Raw genomic sequence first — 19,217 nt, 5'->3', positions numbered from 1 at the left:
TCCAAGGAGCCGAGAGGCGGCCCAGGTCACGGGCGGCTGCGGGAGTAAAACACGCCCAGTGCGGAGAGTCGCCACACGGTCAGGACGTGCCCGGAAGGCGCCCTGTCCCCGGGACCCTGCTTCCACCCTCTCAGCCCGTCCTGTTCCCCCTGGAGAGCTGCAGCCCCAACGTTAAGTAGCAAAGCTGAGGGTTCCCCACCCGGCGGCACCAGAGCAGCCTCGTGTCATGGGCTGGCACTCATGCGGGGGGCGCTGACCATGGGGGGCGCTGGCCACGGGGGGGTGCTGGCCACGGAGGGCCCTGGCTGGGGGGTGCTGGCGGGGGGGGCCTGGCTGGGGGGAGCCCTGGCCGCAGGGGTGCTGGCTGCAGGGGGCCCTGGCCATGGGGGGCCCTGACTAGGGGTTGGTGCTGGCTGGGGGGGCCTGGTTTGGGGGAGCCCTGGCTGGGGGAGTGCTGGTCACGGAGGGCCCTGGCTAGGGGGTGGTGCTGGCAGGGGGGGCTTGGCTGGGGGGAGCCCTGGCTGCAGGGAACTCTGGCCACGGGGGCCTGGCTGGGGTTCCATGGCTGGAGGGGGCCTGGCCACAGGGGGTGCTGGCCATGGGGGGCCCTGACCGGAGGGCGGTGCTGGCTGGGGGGGCCTGGTTGGGGGGGCGCTGGCTGGAGGCGGTGCTGGCCACACACATCACAGGGCCCCTGCTGCAGCTCCCAGGAAGGCCTTGCTCGCTGCCTTGGGGTCGGGATGCTGCCCACGCCCCCACCTCCGGCCCGAATTGGGACTCTTCCCGGGTCTACATGTGTGGCACCAGAATGGTCGCTGGACAAGGTGACAGACTTAGGGGGCCTTGCCCTTGGTCTCCAGCAGCCCCTTGCATTGCGGGGCCCGGGTCCCAGCCCCTGAGAGTCTGATGGGAGGGACGGGGCGCTGACGCTTGGCCTTCCGAGGGGGCGTGGCCACATTTACAGGACGAGGCCACCCTCGGCGTCCAAGGATGACCGGCTCTGAGAATGAAGGGGTTCTTGCCCTCGGGTGGAGTGGGGCACCCGCCGTCGGAGCCCCGCTTGGAGGACCCAGGCCGTGTGCGCCGCACTGGGCGGGCTTAGCAGGGGCCTCGGTACCAGACCCTCCCGTCGGAGAGCCTGCTCCCCCCCAGGGCCCGGGTTGCCTCGCAGGCCCGAGCTCAGTTGCCGGTGTTCTTGCCTCTGCAGCGCTCCGCAGCCTCGCCGCCTCCTCTCTCGGGCTCGGGTCAGTACCCAAAGAATGAAGTCGTACCTCGTTTTCAGGTCTCCCGTCCTTCGTCCCAGAGCCGCAGAGACCCAGGCGCCGGTGGCCGACGCGGGCCTGGCTTCTGGTCCCTGCACCAGGAAGCGCCGCGCCCCTCTTCTAGCCCGAGGCTGGGGTGTGTTCCCCGGTCAGGGCCAGGGCCCAGTAGCAAACAGGAGGAAGTGGCTTTTCCTTGGAATCACTGGAAGGTCGGGATTTCAGGAGCAGAGCCCGGGGTTCGCTGAGGCAGGACCCCAGCTGCCTGGGCCCGTGGTCTCCAGTCCTCTTTGTGTGCGTGTGTATGTGCACGCGCGTGTGTGTGCGGGCTGGGAGGGGCTCCTTGACTCCCCCCCCCCACCGTGTTCTCTGTTCCCCACGCAAGCTTGGAACCGGTGGTCGTGGGGCGCTCACATGAACGAGAGCAGGTTTCTCCCGACGTTTCTGGGCCGGGCAGTGCGCGTTCTCTGCAAGCACGAGGCCTCGGGTCGTCCCCAGCGCCTTCCCTCCCCCACTGCAAGGGCTTCCTGCAATCAGCCAAACAGACTTTTTTTCCTCTTTCCAGTCTTTAGTCACATCTCTTGGTTCTTTTCCCCTCCCACCCACTGCCACCCCGCAATCAGGCCCTGATGATCCCCCTCCTCAGACCACTGCAGTGACCTCCTGGTCTGCAGCCGCCTCCTCCTCCGTCCGTGCTGGATTCAGCTGCTAGGTTGGTTCCCGGCCGGCTCGTCGCCCCCCAGCAGGTCGTGCTTCCGATCGGAGCACATCCCGGAGTCTGGGCCTGCAGCCTCCTGTCCTGCCTTCTCTGCCCCCCACGGCGACCGCAGCTCCCGCCCTCTGCGCTGGTTGGGCCCTGCCCCTGGGTGGGGGGGTCCAGGGACGGGACTGAACGCAGCACCCACCCCCTGCAGCCCAACACAGGGCTCTGTTGGCTCCATCTGTTGCAGCTCCTGTCGTGCTCTGTTAAATCCACTGCACCCGTTGAAGGCCCCGTGCTTGCTTTCTGGAAGGAGAGATCCTGCCCCTCGGGGATGATGTGCTCCCTGCAGCTCCCTTAGGCTCTAAGCTTTCTGTTCCCTGCACCTTCACTCAGGCCTCTCCCTCCCCCGGGGAGTGCCCTCCCCTCCAGCTGGGAGGCCTGCGCTCCAGGACGGAGAAGCGTCCTTGCTGCAGGCCCCCTCTCTCCTGCAGGTGCGGGGATGCAGCTCTGTCATGCGGGGGGGGGGGGGGGGGGGAGGTGCGCACATGCCACTATGTGACGTCATCGTCTGGTAGCCTCTCCCTGGAGATGGACTCTGAGCCCAAAGTTATCTCATTCATTCATCCATTCATTCATTCATTCATTCAAAAAACTCTCCAAAACAAGGTGCCGGGGCCGTCGTGTTAAATAAAAAAAGACGCATCTCTGCCATCAATGGGCCGTACGTTCTAGCCAGTGAGAGTTTTAAAACCAGTACAGAGATGACAACTGTGTGAGAGGTGACAGGAAAGCAACAAAGGCGAAGCCGCCGTGCACAGTGGAGGGTACTGGTCAGGGCCAGGGAGCTCCCTGGAGGACGGGTCATTGTGGTGAAGACAGAGAAGATGCAGGAGTGAGTTGGAGGCGGCCTGGGTCCCGGGGGGACAAGAGGGCCAAGTGTGGAAGCTTGGGTGGGCACCTGCCAGACCTCGAAGGGGGAGGTGAGCACAGCTGTCACTCGGTCAGGGATGGGGAGGTGAGGCAGGAGGGCGGGCAGCACCGCACGAGATCCCGGGCGGTTTTTAAGTGGCTTCATTTCATTTCCTCGGGGCTGCTGTGACAAATTGCCACCAACTGGGTGGCCCGCAGCAGCAGACATCTATTCTCTCCCAGCTCCGGAGGCCAGAAGTCCAGAATCAAGGTGTTGGCAGGACTATGCTCCCTCCAAGGCTCTAGGGGACGGTCCTTCCTGGCCATGTCCAGCATCTGGGGCTCCCTCTGGGGCTTCTGCTGCATCACTCCTGTCTCCCACGGCCTTCCCCCTGTGTCTCTGTGTCTCTTATCAGGACACTCCTTTTTTTCTTTTTTTTCTAAGATTTTATTTATTCATGAGAGACAGAAAGAGAGAGGCAGAGACACAGGCAGAGGGAGAAGCAGGCTCCATGCAAGGAGCCCGATGTGGGACTCGATCCCGGGACCCCAGGGTCACGCCCTGAAGGCAGACGCTCAACCACTGAGCCCCCCAGGCGCCCCTCATCTCTATCTTTACTGTAATTTTGCTAAGATTGTTATTTTAAACAGCATTCTGAGGTCCTGGCTGGACGTGAATTTGGGTGCAATGGGGACATGAAGCAACCCTCTCTGACGGTCCTCACGGCGTGCTCGCAGGGTTAACGTGGAGGTGGAAACTGAGGCCGAGAGCTGCAGTTTGTCCCGGGCTGGAAGGCTGAACTAGGCCCACCCGGGTTGGGGAGGGGGGTGTCCAAGCCTTCTGACTCCAAAGGGGATGCTCTCCCGCTGCGCACACTCCTCGCCCCGCCCCCAGACGGCACAGGGGGCCACTGGCTTGCTCCTCGGCTCAGAATATGACAACAAACAGGGCCTCACAGCCCGTTGGGTCAGAGGCTGGGTCTGCAGCCACTGAGATGGGGAGGGTCCCTCCACCGTGCCTGGCTCCATCACCAGCGGTGACTCAGGGGACAGCGCCAAGACCAATGGCATCAGCCGCTGGTCCCCACCCTGGAGCGGAGCATAGTGACGCAAATACCCCGGGGAGTGAGCTTCGTGTCTTAGCTGCCAGCTGCTCACATCACCCCTCCTAATGGTTGATTCTGCTTCTCCAGGAGGAAAACGTGGGTCCTGTTCCTTAAGTGCCGCCTCCCCCGGTGGACGCTGCCCTCTTCCATTCCCTGCCCTGCTGTGCAATTAAACGGTGCCCGGCGGTGTGCCCTCTTGGCCGCTCGGCGTTCAGCACGGGCCCTGGATCATCTGCTTTTCAAACACAACAGACCGAATACGCCCTGACCCAGCGTGCTGGTATCTTTGCAGGGAATTTTCTGGACGGTCTCAGTACCTCACAATATCTTTTTTGTAGTAAGAAGAGAATTGCTGACAATTTCCGCAAAATGTGGGCTCTGGCAAAAATGATTTTCTCTGAATTATATGAGATTCTCCTTCTTTATGTGCCCCTTACACTTAGTTTGCATGTGGTGCCGCCTCTAAGCCGACTATTAAATATTTGGTACCTCCTGTCTCTCGGTTTTCAAGCTGTGGGAGTTTAGCACAAGCCACGCATTTGAGGAGACCTTCCGTGGTGAGTGCCACTGGCCTTCCGGATGCCCACACTCCAGAAGCAATGGGGGAGCAATGGGGGAGGCCCCTGAGTCTCTGAGCCTCCACCCTTTCTTTCTGCCTTTATCTTATGATCAAGAGGAGCCCTGGGTCCCTGTGGGGTATGACGGAGGCAGCAGGAGGCCCCCATGTGCTTGCTTGGACGGCGTGGTCAACAGGGCCTAGACAGGGAAGACGGGGAGCTTGAGGTCAACACGTTTCAACCTCACCGACTACTTTGTGTCGAGACCGGGATCGTCTGAACCTTGAGGAGTGCGGCCTTGGCTTGTGAGAACGGCCCTAATCTGGAAGGTGGCCGCAATCTGGTTACGATCATCCTGTGACCAAGCCACACGCTCCACTTGGCACATAGGCTGTTACACGTCTGCCTGCTTGCTGGTCTCCGGGATTGTGTCCAGGGGACAACATACTGGGCGAGGAATACGTTTTGGTTGAGTTAATGACATACTTTCACTGGTGATGGCGACAGAGATGACGATGACGACACTGGTGACGGACCTACAGAACCTCAGTAGATGTACGTCCACCGTGTGCCGAGCACCTGTGCTGCACGTCGGTGATACGACAGAGGATGAATGAGTAAAGCAGGCGTCCACCGAGTGCTCCTGTGGGCTTAGATTCCAGGGGGAGAACTCGGGCAATAAAATAAGTAAGGAGGTTCCCTTCAGTGGGTCTGTTAGAAGGTGATGAGCTCTATGAAGAAAAAACGTGGAAGGAGAGGGAAAGTACAGTTTTAAGGACAGTGTGGGTGGGGTGGGCCTCTCTGAGAAGGTGACATGCGAACAAAGATGACAGAGAGAGCCGTGCAGGTGCTGGGGAGGGTGGTCCAGGCAGAGGGACTGGCCAGTGCAAAGGCCCTGAGGCAGGTTTGAGAGGCAGCAAAGAAATCGGAGGGACTAGAGTGGAGTGAACAAGAGGGAGAGCAGGAGAAGGGTGGGCGGGTGAAGGGGCTGGTAGTTGAGGCAGCCAAAGCTTGGGGAGCGTAAGGGGCACGTCTCAAGCCCCCCAGCCAGCGAGGGGGGGTTGTGTTTCGGTTCTTGTGCCTCCTCTCAATGCACCAAAAGGAGCCGCCGTTGGAAGATGCCAGCTTTTGTGAGCTGGCGTCCTCGGCGCCTGCCTACTGCAGCGGCAGCTTGGACCGGAGAAGGGCTGCCCTGCCCCCTCTCTCACCCCTGAAGCCTCTTTAGTCAACGGGACAAGAACCGGCGGCTCCGTTGTTTCGGTCTGAGCTGCGCTCAGAATTCCCAGCTGGATCCCAAATGCCTCCACGGTCCTTCTTGCGCCTGTCTCGGCTGAACGATGCCACGGGGACTCGGATTCCTTTCCAAGTTCCGGTTTTTCTTTCTTGCCCCGAAAGTTTCTTGTCTCCTTCTGGAACCTGCCAGGAATAATGGGGGGCATCCACCTGCCCAGTCCCCGAATGACTTGCGCACGTTCGCTCGGACGCAGTCGTCTTGCTTGGCGGCTGACCTTTCCTGCCTCGCGTTCCTGGCAGCATTTCTCTCGGCCTACCTTTCCGTGCGGTCTCCGGTTCCCCTTCTCATCTTGGCTCTTCTTAACCGTTTTTGCAGACTTTCCACGAGCCTTTCACTCATGTCGGGAGTCCCCGCTTTCTCTCACTGCCTCATCCTCCTTTTTGAAGGAATTTCCCTGCTGCCTCCAGGGTCAAGGAGTTTGGGGTACCCTCCAGCATGTTTCCCTGGGACCTTCGCTGTCTACACTGGCCCCTTCCTTTATTTCCTTTATTTCAGTCACGTGTACAGAGGCAGGTGCACACGCGGGGCGATGTGTGGTTTCCCTGAGAAGCCAGGACGGGCCAGTGCCCTTGATGGTAGCCCCGATGGAGGATCACAGAGCTCGGCACAGGTGTCATTTGGCCAGATGGGAACCCCGAACGCAGCCCCGTCCTGGGCTGACATCCGGTTGGGCTTGGGTCCTTAGCCCAGGGGTAACGTTGCTCTTCCGACAGCGGGAGTGCCAATCAGTACAGTCCGTTTGAAAGGCACTTTGGTGATGTCTGCTCAGATTTCCAACACATTTCCAGGATTTCAGAAATACTAAGTAGGTTTGGCGGAGATCTATAGACGAGACCGCCCACCGCAGCAGCGCTTCTTGTAAGAGTGCATTGAAATCCTAATTTCATCAGCAGGTCGCACTGGGTAAATACACAGTAGTACCTCCCTATACGGAGGAGTAGGTGAGGTCGCTAAAGATGGTGTGCAGACGGGTCCACATGGACACAGAGAGGTGACTGGGGGACAGAGTCGTTTAAAATACACAAGTTGAAAAAATAAATAAAATAAAATAAAATAAAATAAAATAAAATAAAATAAAATAAAATAAAATAAAATAAATAAAATAAAAAATAAAATAAAATAAAATAAAATAAATAAAATAAATAAATAAAATAAAATAAATAAAAAATAAAATAAAATAAATAAAAAATAAAATAAAATAATAAAATAAAATAAAATAATAAAATAAAATAAAATAATAAAATAAAATAATAAATAAAATAAAATAAAATAAAATAAAATAAAATAAAATAAAATAAACAAGTTGCCCTGCCTCTGTGTACTGGACAATCCACTTCTGTAAAATGCAATTATATATCCGTTGGAGAGCCGGCTTGATCTTGTCATTAAGAGAAATTGGGCGCTTTGCAAATCTTACACGTTGTAGCATTCTCAGGTCACAAAGTGGTTGTACTAGTGTCTCTCTCTTGTTGTTAACATACAATGTATGGTTTGAAAGCAGGAAAAACCTCGTTCACAGTCCATTTGACTGGATGAGAAGAAATAGTCCTGCATTGTGACCTCGTTTTGTTTCGCTTTAATGCACGTGAAAATGTGTTGACCTTACACATCCAGATAGATATTTGCACATTCACAGGAAACCAATGAGAGGGATGTGTCCAGAGGCCCCTGGGGAGTGGGTGTGTACACCCGGGAGGCACTCACCAATGTTTTTCACAACCTGCACTCCTGGGTTGCTGAAGCTCTCCTCCCAGTGAGCACGTCTTTTATTGTATAATAATAATTTTTAAAAATGCACGTAGGGGAAGTTACTTTCCTTTTTCTTTGACTTTGTGTCTCTCTGTCTCTTCATCTTTTGCTTGAGGGGACTTTTGAACCCGCAGAGTGATGGACAGTGCCGTAGAGCGCTCACGTACTGTCACCCAACCCCATCAGCCCCGTACCGGTCCAACCCCATCCAAACCCGGATCCATCCCCTTCCCCGGCCGCAGGTCCTGGGGGAGGTGAAGCAAATCCCAGGCCTCGTTTCAGCGTCTCCTTTCCTGCTCCCAACTCTACTGCCTGTGGGTTATGTCCTCCGATCCTCATCCCGGCCTGCAGGGCTGCCACCTTCCCTCCCCGGAGGGACCCTCTGACCCTCCGATCCGAGTCCTGTCTTAGATGCATCCACCTGAGCGTCCCAATGGTAGCAGAGGCCCAGAAGGGGGCTGCAGGTGCGCCAAGGGATCGGCGGCCAGAGCTTGCTGACTGTGGCCTGTGGTGCAAGGAGCCTCATCGGTTTGAGGCCAGTGAGCTGTACAAAGGGCATCCTGTGCCCGATGCCAGGTCACAGCGCCGCCTGGTGCGGACGGCAGGTCAGCCTCGGCCTTCCCTCCTCCCTCCTCCACCTGCCTCTGCTTTTCCCGGGGGACCTGCATGCCCCCCAGAGCTGAACACGGGGGCACGGGGTGGGAGGCGATGCCTCAAACCAGCCGCCAGTGTGGCACACAGCCTGGCTCAGACTGTCTGTCCTTCGGCCAGTCTCTCAGCAGCTACACTAGACGACACTGTCCTAGACCCTGGGAACCCAGAGGCGATGGGAACAGACGGGAGCCCTGCCCTCATGAGGTTTCTCCCCACACGGGAGCACAGAAAGCCGTTTGCAACGACATCCACCAAATGTGGTCGAATCGGGGATCATCTTCACGCTTTCTGCCTTGGCCATGTTCTGCACTGATTGATTTTTTTTTTTTTTCAAAGGAATCTGTTTCGTTGTTACCAAAAAAAAAAAAAAAAGAAAAAATGTGTTTTCTTAAAACGAAAACCACAAAGAAAGCACACAGGGCAAGACGATAACAGTGAGTAATTCTGGGTGAGGGGAATGCACACTATAATTTTATTTGTTCTTTTATGTACTTTTTAAATCGCCCAACCAATTTTTGAATTAAAATAAAAATGGGGAAAAAGTGAATTATTTGGAATTGGTGGTGAATCAGCCACAAAGCAAGGGACGAAAGGAAGGTTTTTTTGGTGTGTTTTTTTTTTTTCCTTTTTCTTCTTACACTCCGCCTGGAAACCATAGTATCGCTGCCGCATTCCAGATGTGCTGGGAAAGCTAGGATTACGGTCCCCCAGCTCGGTGAGGCTTTCTCTAAACCACCTTTTTGTGGCCTTGATTCTGTAAATGCAAACAATAATTACCAACCTAAGGAGATTACTCAGCATAGCTTAGACGCCTCTGGGCCCCCGGATGAGCCACATTATTGACTGCTCACAATTAATCTAAAAAATTAAACCAATTGTGTTTCTGCCTCCTTCTTCCCCGTTTGGTGCCTGGATGACACTTCCACAAATGTAGTGCCTGAGTGGTTATCTCCGTGGTTATCTCTACTCGGTGTTCACATTTTTCTCCAGAACTGAAATGTTCCATTAAAGCTCATTTGTTTCCGATCCTGGTCTTTGGGATTTCTCTGCTCATCCCTTCCGTGCGCTGCCCCTCTGGCTCTGATGGGCCGCAGCAGAATGGGGCTTTCTGTTTATAATTCTTCCACGGTCTGTCTAGTTTTTCAATTACTGCTTCTCAAACTCCCTCCTGTCCTTCTTCCCTCTTCCTTCATCAATGTTCGCTTCCCCTGTCAAGTTCGGAAGAAGCTGGTGCTGTTGCCTCCACCCCGCAGCATCCCAAGTGTTAGGAGAAAATGACCAAAAGGCCTGAGGACACAGCACCAGTTCATTGAGAAGGAGGTATTGAGTTCCTATTAGCAAGCACCAGGCACATAGGAGATGGTTGTCCGCTTACCTGCCCCCGCCCCCCAAAATACAAACAGAGCATCCTCCTTCCCTGAGCATATAATTTAATTTCCCAAAGGAGAGGAGAGAGCTACATGCCAAATTTTAACTCTAAATACAGAGCGGTTTGGGGATATTTGTTATGCAGCTGTAGGTGACTAATACTCTCCCTTCCTTGCTGGGCAGATACTGTGGTGTCAGGTGCATCCAATTCCCACACATTCAGCATTCTGGAACATTCTTCTACCTCATTCACCTTCACCTGCCCTTCTTCATGTGTCAGTATGGATATCACTTCATCAGGGACCCCCGCTCCCAGGGGTGGCAACTCTGCACCTCTCCTCCGCAGCCTCTACTCTGCCGCAGACGTCATCTCACGCTGGTTTGTGTCGTGAATTCCTAAGCCCCCTAACCAACCCTAGGTTCCAAGAGGCTAGGGGCAGGGCCTGTCTTATCCTTTCTTCATGCTGCAGCTCCAGTGCCTCTCATGGCTCCTGGCACATGGTGGGCACCCAGATATCTGGCATAGGGATGAATTAAGCCTGCAACGGCCGTGTCACCATCGTTCCCATCTTACAGATGAGAAGGCCGAGGCTCGGAGGGCCCAGGGAGGATATTCCATTCATCACCCAGTTACTAAGTTACTAGGCCAAGATTGCAGTCCCAGTTTCCCGTGGGCGCCTTCCCCAGTAAGCCCCTTCGCTCAGCGCTTCTCAAACTGTCCTGGGCATACAGGCCACCTGGCCATTTCGTCAAAATGCAGATTCTGACTCTGCAAGTCTGGGGTGGCTGAGAACCTGCATTTGTAATGTGTCCCGGTGATGCTGACGGTGCTGGTCCTGGATCACTCTTGGAGCAGCGAGGCCCGAGGTATTCGTTGCTCTCAGAGAGTGGAAACTGGACAGGCTCAGGGGGCCATCCACACGGAGCCCTCCGGTCATGCTGGGCACTGTCCTCGTTTGGTGCCAGTTCTGCTCCAGACGTCTGTGTGTGGTGACAGTCTAAACATCCAGACAGGTGTGGCTGGGACATTCCGAATGGCAATGTCACCTCACCTGCCACTGGATTTGTGTGCGAGGCTTTTAATGGTTTGGTTCCTGGGCGAGGCCACCCATGGGGACTAGAAAGAGTTGTGATGAGCCCTCGTTGCAGAGTTACCTGGGCTCTCGCTGAGGAAGCAGCTCCCAGCTGGGCACGGACAGCTGGTGCTTGGGAGAAGCAGATGTACATCATGCAGAACAACTGGGAAAACCAGAGCACATATGGGGTCCGTGCGGGTGGGTGGGGGCTCTTGTCACCAGGGGTCACAGGAAGAAGTGCCCCCCGGGAGATGTGTTCCCAGCATCTCAGCAGATGTGTGCTTGGGCCCCAGGATCCCCCGCACCTACCTCAGTCTTCATCGTTCTCACGGAGCGGTCGGCTGGAGGGCGCTGTCCACAGTCGCCCTTCCACGAGCGTGTGTCCAGCGAGTAGAGGCCGGACCGGACCAGGCTGCGCAAAGGCCGTCAGAAGCTGGGCCCCACGGCACTGAGCTGCTTTAGCACCTGCTCCAAGACAGAAGACCCAAAGCCAAGAACTACCGGACTGTTCCCTCGGCAGCTGCCTTCCCAACCAGACCCAGACCAGGAACTGCTGGCCGAGCTTCCCGGCTGTCAGCGAGGATGACCACCAGGTGGACAGCACATTTCTGGGGTCATCTGAACTGGTGCCACCTCTTCTCTGCCCTCCGTCCTTGCCCCAGATGTGGAAGGGAGACCTGGGCACACGGTGATCCCCACCCTGGGATTTTGAATCATGACTTAACTCATAAAAAAATACTCCTTGGAAAATATTAAAAGGAAAAAAATAAAAAGCACCTGTGAGCCCTGCAAAGGTCATTGCAGTGCCCCTATATAGAATGACAGCAAGACCAAGAAATCCTTGCAGTGATTGCAATGCTGAGGGTCAGACACGTTGCCTGAGCTATTTACCTGCACTTGTAGTTCTCAAAGGGGGATCCCCAGCCCGGCAACAGCAGCAGCACTTGAGAACTTGTGGGAAATGCAGATTCTCGGGGTCCACCCCAGACCCGACACATCAGCAGCGCTGGAGGTGGGCCTGGAATCGGTGTGGTAACCTGCCCTCCAGGTGACTTGGATGCACACTTGGGTTTGCAGACCTCAGGCCTAGATGAACTTATTTCATCCTAAAAGCAACCCTGTTAAATGTAAACTGTTGCAATTTCCTCTGTGAAGTTACCCATCTGGAAGGTGGTGGCAGCAATATTTGGACTCGGGCCCCTGGTCGCAGAGGCTAAGCCGCCATCTGCACGTCATCCTGTGAGCGCGCCCCCGGCCCCCACCCAAAACCAGTTCTCTGTATAAACCATATACACATGTGAGGTTGTCAAGCCAAATGGCGTGGGTTGTTTGTGTTCTTTCTGAAAGAAATAAAGATGTCGACAAAACATTGGATTATAAAATACTGGGTTGTCCCAAAATGTTCTTTTTTTCCTTTTCTTGCTCAATAAGGCTGTGGGATAATCCAAAACTGGGCAGAGCGGACGCAGATGCAGAGGGGAACAAAATAGGCCCTGGACTTGAATCCAGGCCTTCCTGACTCAGCTGCTTCCCAGTGCCCCAGGCACCTCTCGGTGAATTATTTGGATGAATTAATTACGAGCTAAGTGGATCAACGCTGACAGGCCCAGTACAGCAAGTCCCAGAATCACCTGGCTGCTTGCTCAAATTCGGATTCCTAGGATCCACCCCCTCAGAGAGGCTGATTCAGGGCATCTAGGATGTGGCCCGGGAGCCCGCACGCTGGCAGAGGGCCCCCAGGTGATTCTGCAGGACAGTCCCATCGCCACCAGATCTCAGCTTCCTGTGTCCCAAGCCTTTTTCCTTGCCGTCGTATTGCTTTTGCCGAGGTCTTGAGCCCGCACGCTGACGTGGCTGCCTCGCCCGCCTAACACTTCAGGCCACAGATTTGGGGCTCAGGGATCACAGGTTCAAATCCTGCTTCTGGCACTCACAGACTTTATGACCCTGAACAAATCCCTTAACCCCTCCAGACTTTGGTGTCCTCATCTGTAAAATGTCCATCGATGAATCCTTTCCAACAGTATCAAGAGATTGAAGGAAGAACCAGGAATCCCAGAGCTGGAAGACGCACAAATTTAGACCTGTGTGTTGGCTCACGAACACAGTGCGGCTGGCGAAGAGTTCACCCTTCGAATCGGGGCCTGCTCCGCTCTGCATCCCCAGAATGTTTTCCTTTGCAGGACTTGCTGGCTCTCCGTGAAGAACAAGAGGAAGAGGGACATGTCTCAGGCCAGAGACTTCACTGACTGGAGATGAATAACATTAGGACCCTAAAACAGGGTCAGCAGACACCTGCCCCTGGTTTGGACGGCCCACGAACTCCGATGCATTAACGTATTTTAGTGATGGGGGAAAAAAACAAAAGAAAAGTGTCTGAAGATTCCACCCTAGGTGAAAATCACGTTTCAGTGTCCATAAGTAAAGCTATATTGGGACATGGCCATGCTCGTGTGTTTCGGTTTAACACTTGTGTCAGAGGGGGTGCAAGGCTATAAAGAAAGCCCCAAGTGGGGGCACCTGGTGGGCTCAGCGGTTGAGCATCGGCCTTCGGCCCAGAGCGTGACCCCAGGGTCTCGGGATCGAGTCCCGCGTCGGGCTCCCCGCGTGGAGCCTGCTTCTCCCTCTGCCTGTGTCTCTCGTGAGTAAATAAATAAAATCTTAAAAAAAAAAAAAAAAGCTGCAAGTATTTACCGTCCAGCCCTTTACAGAAGTTTGCTGACCCCCCTTCATAACTGATCATTTATCAAGAGCGCTTGCTTGTGTTTACTGGCGTGCCGAGCGCTTCCTGTGTATCTCGCTCCCGTGTTTTAACCCGTTCAATCCTTGTAAGACCCGAGGACGTCCACCTTGCCTGCGGCGAAGCAAAGGCAGAGAGAGCGTCCCGAGACCTGCCGGAGGTCAGGAGCTGGGAAAGGGCAGGCTTAGGACCCGAGCCCAGGAGCCTGAAGCCAAAGTATACACGTGGGGCCACTTCCTCGCCTGCCCGGGTTCTGCCAAACTTGAGCCGTAAAGAAAGCATCCAGAAGGCGAGGTCCCAGGCCAGCACCCAAAATCTCTGCCTGGGACCTCGGCCCAGTGGGTGTGATGCTTTCCCGGGAGAACGTTCCCTCCTGACCTGCCGCTAAGTGGCGGAGCCGGGACCGGGACACAGGGGTCTCGAATGTCACCTTCCCCTCACTCCCCGACGGCGGACTCTTCCCCGTGGGCAACAGCGGGGGACCCGGGGCTCAGGCCTGGCGGATTCCACAAGCCCTGCAAGGACACCCCCACCCCCAGCCCCTTAGCTGCGGAGGAGGCCCTGGCTCGCGTTCTTTTTTTTTTTTTTTTTTTTTTTTTTTAATTTTTATTTATTTATGATAGTCACAGAGAGAGAGAGAGGGAGGCAGAGACATAGTCAGAGGGAGAAGCAGGCTCCATGCACCGGGAGCCCGACGTGGGATTCGATCCCGGGTCTCCAGGATCGCGCCCTGGGCCAAAGGCAGGCGCCAAACCGCTGCGCCACCCAGGGATCCCCCCGGCTCGCGTTCTGTTCGCTTTCCCGTCTGACGTATCCATCGTGGCGTGAGGAATGTATTTTCTTAACAATGTCCCTTCCAGTTTCTGGGGCAAAATGGGGCTCTGGAGAACTGCGTCATTAGCATTGATGAACACTTGACAATAGCATCACGAGCAGATAGAAATGCCTAATGAAAAGAAAAGCACTGCCTGGGAATTACAGAGGCTGGTGGGGTTTTATTGTTATTATTTTTGAGCAATTAGGACTAAAAGCTTCCATCAGGCACCACGCATTTTCCCATCCATTTTGAACTCAGTGATTAAAAACTCCTGCATTGTCAGCTCCAGGCCAGTCGTCAAGATGCCCAAGCCAGGGGCGTCCGGGCCGAGCGCTGTGTCTTCCCTGTGGTCCTGAAAGTCTTGCTCCAGGGCCTGCCCTTGACATGGTTTTCCTCTTCCCGCCTCTCTCTCCTTCCTCGACTCTCCTTTTCCCATCGTAGGAGGTTTTGCCTCTGAGTTAGTGCCGAGCCTTCTCCATACATCCTGTGTCCCTTGTAAAAACCATCCACTTGGGACCCCCTGAGGGGCTCAGTGGTTTAGCACCGCCTTTGGCCCAGGGCTTGACCCTGGGGTCCTGGGATCGAATCCTGCATCGGGTTCCCTGCAGGGCGCCTGCTTCTCCCTCTGCCTGCGTCTCTGCCTCTCTCTGTGTGTCTCTCATGAATAAATAAATAAAATCTTTTAAAAAAGAAAAAAAAACCCATCCACTTGCAGAAAGCTGCCTGAGGTACACAAACGGCAGTTGTGAGCTCAAGCACCAGAGAGGTTGGGACACTCGTGAAAAGACACAGCCAGTGAGTAAGTTCAGCCTAGCCTTGAACCCAGGCCTTGGACTGTGCTGGGGCCGGGGAGGTGAGGAGCACGGGCTCTGGCTCCGGCTGGCCTGGGTGTGAGTCCCCGCCGTGCCTGGTGATCTTGAGCAAGCGCCTTCACCTGCTGTCGGGCATCAGTTTCTTCACCTGTGAAAGGGGCGGATGGGGGTCCCTGCTTCGTGCGGTGGTCGCGCGGTGCGGTGAGAGCCTGTGTGCAGAGCGCGTGGGGCTCGGCGGTCGCGGCACCCAACGGCACCCAACGGCACCCAACGGCACCCAACGGCACCCGCGTGCCCGGATGCCCGGTGCAGTGCCCGGTGCTGCGGCAGGTGTTCAGTTTGCAAAGAAACCCACAGTGACACCTGTCGGTCACTGAGGAAAGTACTAGCTCGAGGCAAGTCCTGCTTCCCCAGATGCTGCGACACACCTTTTGATGACATCGTTTCTTCGGGAAGCTGGGATTTGGGCATTTCCTCCCTTCCAAAGCAGGTCAGCATATATAGACAGCACGGCTTCTCTATCCATCATCTGTCGATGGACACCGAGGCTCCTGCCACAGTTGGGCTACTGTGGACATTGTTGCTGTGAACATCGGGGTGCAGGTGTCCCCGCGTTTCACTGCATCTGCATCTTTGGGGTAAATCCCCAGCAGTGCAATTGCTGGGTCGTAGGGCAGGTCTATTTTTAACTCTTTGAGGAACCTCCACACAGTTTTCCAGAGTGGCTGCACCAGTTCACATTCCCACCAACAGTGCAGGAGGGTCCCCCCTTCCCCACATCCTCGCCAACATCTGTGGTTTCCTGTCTTGTTGATTTCCCCCATTCTCACTGGTGTGAGGTGGGATCTCATTATGGGTTTGATTTGTATTTTCCTGATGGCCAGTGATGTGGAGCATGTTCTCATATGCGTGTTGGCCATGTCTATGTCTTTGTCTGTGAGATTTCTGTTCATGTCTTTTGCCCATTTCCTGATTGGATTGTTTGTTTCTTTGCTGTTGAGTTTAATAAGCTCTTTATAGATCTTGGATACTAGCCCTTTATCTGATGGGTCATTTGCAAATCTCTTCTCCCATTCTGGAGGTTGTCTTTTAGTTTGTTGACTGTATCCTTTGCTGTCCAGAAGCTTTTTTATCTTGATGAAGTCCCAATAATTCATTTTTGCTTTTGTTTCTCTTGCCTTCATGGATGTATCTTGCAAGAAGTTACTGTGGCCGAGTTCAAAAAGGGTGTTGCCTGTGTTCTCCTCTAGGATTTTGATGAAATCTTGTCTTACATTAAGATCTTTCATCCATCTTGAGTTTATCTATGTGTACGGTGTAAGAGAATGGTCTAGTTTTCTTCTTCTGCACGTGGCTGTCCCAATTTTCCCAGCACCATTTATTGAAGAGACTGTCCTTTTTCCAGTGGATGGTCTTTCCTGCTTTGTCGAATCTTAGTTGAACCGTAGAGTTGAGGGCCCATTTCCGGGTTCTCTATTCTGTTCCATTGATCTATGTGTCTGTTTTTGTGCCAGTATCGCACTGTCTTGATGATGCTGAGTGAAGTAAGTCAATCAGAGGACAAACATATGGTTTCACTCATTCAGGGAATATAACAAATAGTGAAAGGGAATAATGGGGAAAGGAGAGAAAATGAGTGGGAAACATCAGAGAGGGAGACAAACCATGAGAGACTCCTGACTCTGGGAAACGAACGAGGGGTGGTGGAAAGGGAGGTGGGCAGGGGTGGGGGTGACTGGGTGATGGACACTGAGGGGGGCATGTGACGGGATGAGCACTGGGTGTTATACTATATGTTGGCAAATCGAACTCCAATAAAAAAATATACAAAAAAAAAAAAAAAGGAAGTCAGCGCATTACGGGAAATGAGGGTGGTCATTTCCAATCTGAGTTCAGGGTGGGAGGAGCTCTGCGGTGCCCCACAGGCCCACACACTCCATTTGTACACTTGTGTGTATTGAAGAACAGTGTAAAACGATTGCTTTTCCTTTCCATCTCTGTGCATTTTCTTTTCAACGGGCTATGACATTATTAGACCAAAAAGACTTATGAAGCTTTTGGCCCTAGCTGCTTGATTTAAAAAAAAAAAGTTTTTTTAGAAAAAAAAAAAAAGCTTTTTAGGGATTTCTTGTAGCCTTACAGGTGCCATGAAAAATTATAGAGACTCTAAGACTGCCCAGAAAAAAAATAAAAAAATCTGGCAACTTCTGCCCTAAGGCACACCCAGGGGTTTTCTCAGTATCTTCTGCAAATTAGATTTTTATTTTTTTTGGTAAATATTTTCTGAATGCACAGAGGAATGGAAGCACATCTTTTTTTTGCACCCTGCGTGCAGCGATGGAGTGGAGGGGTTCCCGCCTGGGGTCGCAGAACACAAGTGGAGGCCTCTCGGAAAAACGTAGTTCCAGACAGCTTGGGAAACCACTTTCTGAGAAGACAAGTGGCTGAGTGCTGGACTCTCGTCCTTCTGAGGGTTTCTTGGGGTCCTTGGCTGCAGACTCATCAGCTCTGCCTGTGGCCCCTGGGCCCTTGCACCTGCTGCCGCACAGGTGTGGAAGCCCAGCTGCTCGGGTGATGGAAGTGGCCCGGGCACACGGTGGGGCTGCAAGCAAGGGGAGAGACGCCCAGGGGATCCCAGCAGGCGGGGGGGGGGAGGGACGGGCTCGCACTCGCGGCTCCCCCCCCACCCCGCTCTGCACAAGTCCAGAGCTGCGTGAGACCCTCCGTGAGCCCAGACGTAAAGCGCAGAGCACCCGCTCCCAGGGCTCGCGCCGCCCGCACCGCTTTCCCGAAGGATCTCTGCTGCTGCCTGTTTTGCTTGGTGCAGGGAAACCCGGGGAGGATTTTCACTTGTACCAATAAAGACTTCACTACGCTGGTGTAGGTCTTTTGTGAAGCCAAGGGGCCCGAGGGGGACTCTAGGGAAGCAGGGCCCTCTGTCCCCAGCCCCGAGGGCAGCTCCGGGGGGAGGTGGGGACAGAGAAGGTCTTGGCCCCTCTGCCCTCACGCCGCACCCACTTTCAGACCTGCCCGCAGCCGGAGCAGCTTTCCAGCAGGTGGAAATGTGGTCACGTGCCCCCAGGGGGGCTCCTGGGAGCCTCTGGAGTCGGGTAGATGCTCCTTGCCAGGGGTCCACATGGCCCTTCTTGCAGGAGCTCACGGAAGTTCTGGAAGGTTCTGCAAATGGAGCACTTCTCCAAGGCTCGGGGCCCTGTGACTTCCCAGGGTCTATTCGATGTTCAAGGCGGGTTCAAGGACCAGTAGCCTCAGCCATGGAAGCTCTGTTCGTTGGCCTCGCCGGGTTGGGCCCCTGCCAGCCTCTCCGGATGGAACCTTCCCTTGGCTCACCTCACAGCTTGAGCCCCAGCTGGTCCCAGCTGCCCTCTGTTCCCTGCCCTGGCTCACGCGTGCCCTCTGCACACAATGCCCTTCATCTCTACCCCCGCCGTTTGCAGGCTCAACTCACGGGTTCCCTCCTCTAAGGGGGACCCTTGCAAATCGTGGTCAGAGTATCTGAGTTCAAGTGATGACCTCACCCCTTAGGAACGTCCTGGGTCTCCGGGGCTTCCTCACCTTTAGGATGGGGATAAAATAGCACGTAATTCAGTGCCTCTCAGGGGCTAGGGTACCCCGGAACCACTTGGGGATCTCAGTAAACTGCCAATGAGCATCCATCTGGTGTCGGAGGAACCTGAGATCCTGCATTTCTAATGGACTCCCTGGTGACGGGGTTGCGGCTGGTCTAGGGGCCACACTCTGGAGAGCAAGCGCCTGTCTTGTGGCGTTACACGTGATGGGGCCTGTGACGTGCAGAGGACGGGGCTGGCCGGCCCCCGCGGTAGCTCTCCTTGTGGGTATGGGGACGCTTCTAGAGCGCGCCCGCCCGCCCTCCCTCCAGGTGACCCGGCCGGCCTGTGGGCCCAGGGCATCTCACGGTCTGACCTTAGACGCACCACTACTCTCTCCTCCCCTTTCTATCCGTGACTCCTTGTGATTCAGTTGGGTTCCCCAATCTCCAGGCAGACCAGAAAGTTCCCAAGGCCTGACACATCAAAAGGGTGATAGATGTGCTCATATGAAGATCCACTTCGTGGCTTTTACCATGTGGAATAGGTCATGTTGTTTCCAAAGAGGCATTTATTTTTTTGAAGGGAACACAGGAGAGACATAGGA

General features: G+C 54.7%; 1 protein-coding gene and 1 long non-coding RNA gene across 6 annotated transcripts in view; one reads left to right on the top strand and one right to left on the bottom strand.

Moving 5' to 3' along the window:
- KAZN (kazrin, periplakin interacting protein) overlaps positions 1 to 19,217 on the top strand; it is a 1,010,042-nt gene that overhangs the window by 687,044 nt on the left and 303,781 nt on the right. Inside the window, exon 1 of one of the 5 annotated variants that reach the window (XM_077899555.1) lies at positions 15,333 to 15,534. The exons of the other annotated variants lie outside the window; for them this stretch is intronic. The gene's annotated coding sequence lies outside the window, so the exon portion shown is untranslated. Of the gene's footprint in view, positions 1 to 15,332; positions 15,535 to 19,217 lie in introns of those variants that run through there. 5 annotated transcript variants of the gene reach the window in all.
- LOC144314911 (uncharacterized) lies at positions 8,766 to 13,987 on the bottom strand. Its single transcript, XR_013380758.1, has 2 exons — positions 11,567 to 13,987; positions 8,766 to 11,140 (listed from the first exon to the last, which is right to left on the bottom strand). It is a non-coding gene; the product is annotated as an uncharacterized LOC144314911 (long non-coding RNA).

Source organism: Canis aureus, chromosome 5 (assembly GCF_053574225.1).
Source record: "Canis aureus isolate CA01 chromosome 5, VMU_Caureus_v.1.0, whole genome shotgun sequence".
Lineage (NCBI taxonomy): Eukaryota > Metazoa > Chordata > Mammalia > Carnivora > Canidae > Canis > Canis aureus.
This window is presented reverse-complemented; position numbering and strand designations above follow the sequence as displayed.